Here is a 10,592-nt window from a genome sequence, read left to right on the forward strand (position 1 = left end):
GTGTCTCCTCGGCACGGTCGCAGCTCAGTTCAGCGGCGCCGGCCGCTTCCAGGCGCGTTAACATTTGCTCTCCCTTCCATGGAGCCCACGCGGTGAGGTGGGGGCTCCTCCGATCTGCGGCGGCGCCGGCCGCGCGCAGGCGCTTCCCTCTTTCCCCTCCCCGCCCGCCGCAGCCTCGGCAGTCCTCGCGAGGGGGGGGGGGTCGATGAGGCTTCCCCAGGCGGGGAGCGCGTCGCTCCGGTCACCTTTCCCTGAGCGGGGGTGCTTAAGGCAGGCCGCGGGTAGGCTCCGCCGGCTCTGCCTAATTACCAGCTGCTGCAGGCTCCACTCTCCGGTCTCCCGCCGCAGCAGCCCTTCCTCACACACGCTGCGCGGCGGAGACTTGCCATTTACCTCGCAGGCCGCGGGTAGGCTCCGCTGGTTCTGCAGTGTCTCTCCTCGCGGGGGGGGGTGCCGTCGGCAGGCCGCGGGTAGGCTCCGCTGGTTCTGCAGTGTCTCTCCTCGCGGGGGGGTGCCGTCGGCAGGCCGCGGGTGGGCTCCGCTGGCGCTGCAGAGTCTTTCCTCGGTGGGGATGCCACCGGCAGGCCGCGGGTGGGCTCCGCTTGGTCTTGATCACGTCGCGAGGGGGGTCGGGAGGCGGTTAGCTACTCCGCTCCCTCCCCCTCGTTGTTGACGGGTCCGGCCGCACTTCTTCACGCCGCCATTAGTCTCTGTGCCCCTGCCGCTTCCAAGCACACACGCGGCGGGGGCGGGGGACGACTCGGGCAGGCCGCGGGTAGGCTCCGCTGGCGCTGCTTATTGATCACCACAGTTTATGGCGGGCACATCGCCCGTGGGGCTCACCTTCGGCCGGCGGGCCAGATGCTCCGTCGCGGTCGCGGCGGGTGGGCTCCGCCCGGCCCGAGTACCTCTCCGGTGGGGGTTTTCAGTCACGCGGCCGTCGCAGGTGGGCACTGGGCGGTCCGCTTGTTTTCGGTGGCACTCGTTGGTGGCGGTCGACGCGGGTGGGCTCCGGTCGGCTTGCTGAGGGGCTCCCGGTCACTGCGGGGCTCAGACGTGCCCACCGGTCTTCTCGGCGCGTCGCGCCTCGCCACAGGGGATGCCCTCTAGATGGGCAGCTCTCTTCCCCTTTTTCTAGAAGGTTTAGCAGTGGGTAGTGGCACGCATGGGCTGCACTACCGGCCTCGTCGCCATTGTAGGGTTAGTGGTGGAGGGCCCTGGGCCCACATGTGAGGAGCAGCAATGACTGACACTGACACCAGATGAGGGTAGTGGGAATCGCCTCGAGCACGTGCGCTCCGCCCCATTTATTGACAGCGTCATGTGACACCATGACGTCTGTGGTGGGTGGGTGTAAAGTAAGTTACATCACACTGGAACACTAGAACGTGTCCATGCTAGGACACTACATATAGGATTGTTCACATGACGGTGAGGACGCGTTTGGGAGTGAAGTGAATGGGACTTCCCCCGCGGTAAGTTTATCTGCTAAACTTTGCTTTTAACGGATGCTGTTTGATCTTAGACAGCCATCTACGGGCTGAATATGCTCAAGTGATTTGTATTTATTTTTATTTTAGGACTTATTAGGGTTCCGGTCTTTTCCATCGTTGTGTTTGTTGCAAACTCATTACAAATACCTTCTAGGTGACTTTGAGTGTGAGAACCATTTTATCTGTAATAGAGACAAAAAAGACATGATTTTCTACGTATGCTTATATGCAATATTTGTTTTTTGGAGGATTGAAAGCTGTATTATTTTTCTCTTCGAACGCAAGTATTTACTGAATATTATACTTTTGGTGGTTTTACGTACCTGAGGTAAGTTTATCGGCCAAACTTAGCTGTAAAACGGATGCTGTTTGATCTGAGACCGCCATCTACGAGCTGAATGTGCTCAAGTGATTTGTATTTGTCTTTACTTTAGGACTGATTAGGGTTCCGGTTTTTCCATCATAATGTTTGTTGCAAGCTCATTATAAACATCGTCTAGGTGAGTTTGGGTGTGAGAACCATTTTATTTGTAATGGGGACATAAGACATGGTTTTATATGTATGCGCATATGTTTGTTTTTAGGAGGATTGAAAGCCATATTATTTCTTTCTTCAAACACAAGTATCCCTTTAATTTCGTACCTCTGGTGGTTTTACTACACCAAGTAAGTGTCAAAAGCAGGACAACTCTTTATACTGTGTGAGACATGGAATTACACGTATGCTTATATTCCATATTTGTTTTTAGGAGGCCCGATAGTAACATTACTATCTCACAGATTGTATGCCGTACTTCGGGTTTCTATTTCTATATAACGTAAGTGACAGAAAACAGGATAACACTCTACAACTGTGCGCCGTATATTTTGAGATAATAACAGATGATGTCTTACGCTTAAAGTGAGTTAGCTTGCTCATGACAAAGGGAACTTTCTTTGCGCTAGTTCACACTTGCTTTGACTTTAATGTCTAAATAGTTGCCATAAAAGTTTTCCTGCGGTGCAGTTTTTCAGATACTCTACTTTTTGGAGGATCTTATTACATGTTTACTTAAAATCAGGGGGCGTAATATATTACCGAGCACGCTGTGAATACTATGCGTCTATCAGGTAACAAATATTTGATTGACATTGCTATTTCAGTGACTTCCTTTGACTTTGGATGTTACAACATCAACTTGAATGCGCTGATACTTGCACTTCTATTCCTGTCCTTCTAGATTCACGGTGAATGCTTTGGCAGTAGTATACAATTAAACTGGACTGCCTTTAAGGATGCACTTTGTGTTTTTATATCATTCCGCCCATGGTAGGTAGTATAGTTTTTATTTTTCAAAATCTGGGTTTGAGTGTTCTTATACTTTGAGCACACAGCCTATGACAAATCATTGGTTTTTCACTAGGCTCAATACTTTTCTTTACACGTTCGGGTGATCATAAATCTTTCTCTTTTCTGTTAACTTTTCTTCGGGCACTTTTTCTTTTTCTTTTTCTTTTATCCCACTGAAAAGGGAACAAACTAACAAGTATTTTTGAAATCTCTTCCATGCAATATGTGAGATGATACATATTTTTATACTTGGGGTGCACTTCAATGGTTTAATAATCATTTGCTATGCATCTAGATAGAAACTTTGTATATATTGCTCTGATTTATTATGTGTATTTCAACACCAGTGTACATTTTATGTTACAGACTTGACAAAGTCCAAGGGAAGACGAAAGACGTGATGGCTGTTGTTTGTTGCTTTGGGAGATATCATCAAAAAATAAAAATAAGGAAATTTACATATTGGAAGAAACCAATTGATGTGGACTCTGTCTTCGGAAAAAGAATATGGGAATTGGGACAGTCTGTTCTCATACAGCATAAAATGATGAATGATATTTTTTTGGACTACAACCTTGACAAAAACTTAGTCTTCAATTGTCTTGACAGACTATAGGGTGTGCTGAATATTTTCTTCATTGTCTTGTAAACATGTAGATTCTCTATCTGCAGTATCAGTGCAGCTTCCCTATCACACTCATGGACCAGGTACAGCATATCAACAGTGGTGGACGCGTTCTTCAGAATCAAAACAGACATAGCAGATGCACTTGTGGTGTATGCATTCTTTACACATGTAGCACTGGTGCAATCCTTCACACACAGAACAGGTACAGCACATGCACTTGTGGTGCACAATTCGCTCGCTTACATGGACCAGTTTGGCTTTAAAAGCTAGCTGCAATTGGAGTCCAGAGGTCCCCTCGCACTTCTGGGGCTCGATGCCACTACATCTGTAGCACCGTTGATAGATTCAGCCCTAGAAGCAGTGCAACCTTCAGTTAGACAGAACACGTACAGAAAAGACAACAGCGGTGCAGGCTTTTTATAGAGCGAATTTTGCAAGAGACAGTAGCAGTGCAAGCTCCAGGCGCCTAAAACAGGTGCAGTGCGAGTTGTAAATACAGTGCTACTAATTACAGCGGTTCCATATCTATTTACATAATTCTGTTTCATATCACTGTAATTAGAAGTGTTGGTATAGTAGAGCAAGCTTCCATCCCATATACAGACACCCTACGGATGCCATCTTACCATGCTTTTCACCCATGCTTGCTTCACACAAGATTCATCAGTGTTGGATTCTCGCATTGCCGACAAGAGAGTTTGCTTTTTTAACAATTGTTTTGTTAAAATCTGCACATTATGCGGCAGATGATGGAAAATGCCGCAAATTTACAACAATGCAGAAAACACTGCATCCGCAGAATCGCATAATTCAGTTAATGTAAATGTTTTGATATAACCTTTGTTTTGCACCTATGTAATTACTAACATCTTTCTTTTTCTAGCCAAAACACTCCTCCACCTTCCTCACCGATAACATTTTCAAGTTGCTATGTGACATTTTATCCTCTATCCTAAATGATATTTATCACTCCATTCCAAACAGTTCATCTATCAAACCTCCTTTAGCATTGACTTTACATACCTTCATGGCACTGAAGCGCTGCGTTATTTGGTACCGTCATTGTTACAGAGTCACTTACTGTGCTGCTTCATAACATAACATTCTATACAAGTTTGTAAAGAACATGTTCGATCAATGGGGTCAATTTAAATATTAATGTGTGGAAATTGAGTTTCTGTGCATATGTTTCTACTTGTGTGGTGTTGTGATTAAGTCAGTGACTTCTTCTGAAATCATCCTCACATTCCCCAGGTGTCGACAGCTCTGGCGTAATGTTGCAGCGCCCACCCCTCGCATCCGTCACAAAAAAAATAACAAAGCTAAATAGCTCTCACATAACGCGAGAGCTATTTGGCTTTGTCAATGTTTATTTAGACATAATGCACAGTGGGTGAGCTGCTGTGCAATATGGCTTAATGAAAAACAATATGCTATAACTCGGTCAACTCTCGCTGTGTCGTAGCGCTTTGTTTTACTTTACTTTCAGCCATATTTCACAGCAGCCCGCTCTGCTGTGCAGCATGACTACATAATCATTGACAAAGTCATTAGATCTTGCATAGGCAAAACCTATTGACTTTGCCAATGCTGCTTGTCTAACGTGACAGTTCTAACTAAAAAAGGATCGATCTTTGAGCTGTGATCTAATAGGTGTGGAGGAGTGGGATAGTAGTGGTGGCAGGGTGCAGCTTCTATCCCTTGAATCACTTTGTTGTTCCCAATGCAAAGACAACTGCTTGTTCTTTTCCTATCTGCCTGCCTCTTCTTTAGCCATTGCTCACTGTAACTGTCTTCTTCTTGCTGCCATTTTCATTTTATAGTCTGCGTGTCTCCCTTGTTACCTTTGCTTACTGTCTGTCTTTTCTCATTTACTATCTAACTTAATCTTTTCTGCATAGCTTTGGTGGCATTTTAGCTCTCTGTCTCTTTTACCGTTCTGCTGAAAAGTTCCCATTTTCTATTTGCGCACTTTCTTTCTTTTCTACTTTACTTGACATTTTTCTAACACTGCAACTGTCAGCCTCCACACACCCCTTTGCCTTTCCTGTGTTTTTCTTATTATATATTTATTTTTGTATCTAATTCTCCCCTTTTTTTTATCCCTTTCTCCATACATTTATGAAGTTATGCTGTCTTGTTCCTGAGCACTTGGTACAATGCAAGTAGAAGCCTAGCAAGTGACAGTACATCATATAGGGTTCTACAGTGGTTTACAATGCCCACGTCATGGGTCAGAGGGACCTTAAGACTGATTGGCATTTCACGGTGGAATATGTGCACACACAGCTAACATCTCCACTCCCTGCAGCAAGGAGTCTGCAGAGCCAGCACGCTGGTGGTGGATCCCTCTTATTCTAGAGAGGCAAGCGGCACTGAATCCATCAGTATGCCATAAGCCCCTTCTCTTCCCAGCATCTTATGTATATAGCACACACTATTGTTGGTATGGACCACACTAGCTCAAGAAGCAGGTGGGCTAACTCGGAATAGAACATGGATGTGAAATGATGTATATATTGAGGCACACACTCCAGCTTTATGGTACAATTTGCAGCATTTGTTATCCATCCATTCACCCACTCATTCATCCACCCACCCTCTGTCCACCCAACACCCGCCCCCCATCCAACAAGCACCGCCGTCCATCTGTCCATCCACCCTACCTCTTTCCTTCAAACACCTAACTTCCTCCATTGGTCCACCGACACACACTGTCCTACCGGCAACCACCTTCACCCCTCTGTCCATTCACCCACTCACTGTCTTTCCAACAGCCACCTCCGTCCATCCATCTGTTTCCTATGCCGGTGTATATTATGCAAATATACATATGTGCCTAATAGGTTTTAAAGATAGGTGAAATGCATGCACTAAATTTGCTAGATAATTCATATTTAAATGCATGTATCAACACCGTAACTAAACACACTCATACACAAGCAGGCACACACACATGCACAGACATCCAGTTGTGTTTAGTGCATTCTGGAGCCAGCACTACAACCTTTTCAGGCATTGACATATGCATATTCTGATGCTGCTGTATGCTGAAGGTTTCATATGCTGACAACGGTATATCTTGACATCGCCATATTTTTAAGTCAGCCCTTATTGACATCGGCATACCTTAATGCTGGGGTATCTTGCGTCAGTATATGTTGACATCAGTATATACTGGTGTCTACACATCCTAATATGGGCTATCTATTCCATGCAGCTCTCACCCCTGTCTATCCACCTTGCCACATAATTCTACTACACATATCAACTGCACAATTCCACCACACACAATTCCACACTAAAAACTCACGTTCAACACACATAATTCCACTCCACACCACATACATCCATTCCCCTCCAAACCAAAATACATGGGTAAAAGACATTGTCGTTTACAATGCCAACAGCTCTAACTCTTGCAAAAGACAGACCTATTGGCATTGCCAATGCTTGTTTAGGTTGTAGCTTACAAGAAACTGCATCTGTCTCCTTTAACCAGTGCTGGATTTCTATAAACATGCCTTTAAATCTTATTCTTATCTTGTCACATTTGCTGGGCATTCAAGGAAGAGGTCAAATGTCAGGCTCCATTTTCAGCGGGAGCTTGGTGTTTACTGCTTTTTCTCTGACTTTAAAGTGAGAGGATTTATGTGGCAATCATGTTGGCTACTCGAATTGTGCTGGACTGAAGACTATATGATTTTATTTTTTTTCTAGCACCAAACAAAATGTAAATGTCTGTAAATTAATGCAGATATTTCAGAATATGGAAAGCACAAATGAAGCACATTTTTGGTAATTCTGAAGTGTGGTGGAAATACATTTTAATACGATCAAAACAACCAATAACCTAGGTAATGAGGTATTGACATTTCCACACATTATTGTTTGTGCACTGTATACTTTTAGCAGCAAAATTGTATGTCTGTTCAAATGTAGTGGTTATCTCAAATGAATGTGTTCTCTGTAATGGAAGTGCGTTACCACACCATGCATACTCCACTATACCCCACTCCACTCTACTCTGCAACACTCCATGCAACTGCACTGTTTTGTGCACCACCCTATACTACGCCATGCCACACTGCATTACTGCACTCTACTCTGCACCACTCTACTCTATGCCAACTCACTCAACGCCACTCTACTCTACTGTACACTACTCCATTCTTTGCCAATGCACTGTACCCCATACTACTCTACTATGCACCACTAAACTCTTAGTCACTGCACTCTATGCCAATCTACTCTAAGCCACTCTGCACAACTGCACCACTGCACTCTACAACACACCACTCTACTCTAAATTAATCTACTCTATGCCACTGCAATCTATGCCACTCTATTTAACTCTGCACCATTCCACTCTATGCCACTCTTCTCACTGCCACTCACTCTACGCCACTTCATTCTACTCTGTACCCCTCCACTTCACCCCATTGCAGTCTATGCCACTCCATTCTACACTGCTGCACTCTATGCCAATGAACTCTAGACCACATTACTCAAAACCAGTAGACTCTATGCCACTGCAATGTACACTACTATAGTCTACTCTTCAACACTCTATGCCACTGCACTCTATGCCACTGCACTCTATGCAACTGCACTCTACTCTACACCACTCTACTGAATGGCACTCTATTGCACTCGATGCCAATGCACTCTATTCCACTACACTCTACTTCAATCCACTCTACAACACTCTAACTTACTGCACAAGACTGCACTACATGACACTGCACTCCATGACACCTCACTCTACGCCTCTCTACTCTGCACCACTGTACTCTATGCTAGTGTACTTTAGCCCACTCTACTATGTACCACTGCACTCTCACCACTGCACCACTATACTCTGATCCACCCTACTATAAGCCACTGTAATCTATGACACTGCACTCTATGAAACTGCACTCCACGACTCTGCATTCTACAACACTCTACTCTGCAATACTGCATTCTATGCCACTGAACTCTATGAAACTGCATTCCACGACTCTGCATTCTACGACACTCTACTCTGCAAGACTGCACTTTCCACCACTGAACTCAACAATACTCTGCTCTTTACCACTGTACTCTATGCCACTGCACTCTATGACACTGCATTCTATGTCACTTCACTCTACTCTGCACCCCTCAACTCCATGGCGCTCAACGCTAGTGCACTCTAAGCCACTCGTCTCTGCATCATTCTACTCTATCCCACTTGACGCCACTCTAATCTATTCTGCACTAAACACCACTGCATTCTACACCACTCTGCTCTGCCACTGAACTCTATGCCACTCTACTCTACAGCTCCGCACTCTATCCTTCACCACTCCACTGTATGCCACTTCACTCACCTCTAAAACAATCTACTCCATACCACTGCACTTTACACAACTGCACTCTACACCAGTCTACTCTACACTGCTCTTCTCCACTGTACACCATTGCACTCTACACAACTGCAATCTACTCTGCACCACCATACATCACTGCACTCTCTGCCAATGGACTCTATATCACTTTACTCAAAACCAATGTACTGTACACCAATATACTCTGCATCACTGTACTTTATGCCACTTCTCTCTAGTCCACTCTACCACACTACAATCTACTCTGATCCTCTACTCCACTAAACTCTACTCCTCCCTATGCCACTTCACTATACATCACTCTACTGTGCTCCAAACCACTCTACGTCACTACTACATTCTACGACGCTATATGCAACTCCATCTATGCCACTACATGCCACTTTACTCCCCCCTATTCTACGACACACTACTCCACCCTACACAACTCCACTCTATCCCACTCCACTCTATTCTATGCCACTCAACTCTAAAACACTCTACTCCAACCTATGCCATTCCACTCCCCCACACTACTCCACTCTATGCCACTCCGCTCTACAACAATCTAATCTTTTCTACTCCAAAACACTCTACTCCACTCTATGCAACACCATCCACGCCAATCCACCCTGCTCCATGACACTCCATGACACTCAATGCGACTCCACTTAACTCCACGCCACTCCACTCTACTCCACTTTATGCCCATCCACTCTGACACTCTATTCCCTCCACAACATTCCACAAAATTCTACACCACTTTACTCGAGCAGAAGCATACCCCTTCCCCCAAGCGCCTTGAGACCCTCCCGGGTGAGTAGTGCGCTATACAAATGGTATGATTGATTGACTTTGTGCCACTCCACTTAAGTTATCTCCTCTGCACGCCTCTCAACTCTTCTCTACACTGCTCTACACCACTCTACTCTACTCCATAGCACTCCATTTTATGGCACTCCACTCTCCTTTACCCTACAAACTGTTAGCCATGCTGAACAGCAGCCATGCTGGTGTACAACATGGCTAAAACATATTGGCATAACAAAAGCACTTGCATGAGTGAGACATTGACTTTGCCAATGCTTGTCTAAGATATGTCAGAACCCCACATAAATGAGCAACAAAGAGGCACTAGTGAGTGAAGATGAATCTGGCAATAAACAGACACAGAGTGATTTACAAGATCTGGTAATGGTGGTTAGGGAAACCCTTTATAGAGTAAACACCTCTATTTAGATATTAAGGGCAATTTTCTTTCAAATTGTAACACAGTGCAGCACATCTAGACACCTTGCTGCACTGCCTTACAGGGGCAGGGCAGGCATGTGCCCGATATATATCACAATATGGCACACTCTTGCCTTTTTCAAGCCCTAGCATGCAATGTGCTGTCTAGCGTCAAAGCAGGCACTCTTGCACCATGGTGCAAAGGTGCCTGTGTTGTAGGCAGGATTTTTTTCATGCAGGAATGGGGACCTTCCTGCCCAAAAACAATCCCCTGAGGCATTCCCTTCTTCCTATGTGTCCTGTACAATGCAGCACAAATAAAACGTGGAAATATCGAGGAGAAATTAAGATATTTCTTCTTATGCATCCCCTGAGAAGGCGTAGCTTTTTGTTGCATTCCCAAGTCTACCAGTAATGATAAATCTGGGAATGCGTCAAAATCCATGGGGTTTTGCATGGGAACAACCACGGAACAACTCCCTGGGGCAGAGTAGAGCAGCAAAGTGATTTACACTGCATCGCATTACTCTTGACTTATCAAGTCACTGAGGGCCACGCAA

General features: G+C 45.2%; 1 long non-coding RNA gene across 2 annotated transcripts; it reads left to right on the plus strand.

Moving 5' to 3' along the window:
• Nucleotides 1–1,436: 1,436 nt before the first annotated feature.
• LOC144771979 (uncharacterized) lies at nucleotides 1,437–4,747 on the plus strand. 2 transcript variants are annotated; one of them, XR_013599575.1, is made up of 3 exons: nucleotides 1,437–1,475; nucleotides 2,714–2,802; nucleotides 3,190–4,747. It is a non-coding gene; the product is annotated as an uncharacterized LOC144771979 (long non-coding RNA). The 2 variants fall into 2 exon arrangements; XR_013599574.1 differs by lacking the exon at nucleotides 1,437–1,475 and adding an exon at nucleotides 2,274–2,311.
• Nucleotides 4,748–10,592: the final 5,845 nt, after the last annotated feature.

This window comes from Lissotriton helveticus, chromosome 8, assembly GCF_964261635.1.
Source record: "Lissotriton helveticus chromosome 8, aLisHel1.1, whole genome shotgun sequence".
NCBI classification, from domain to species: Eukaryota; Metazoa; Chordata; class Amphibia; order Caudata; family Salamandridae; genus Lissotriton; species Lissotriton helveticus.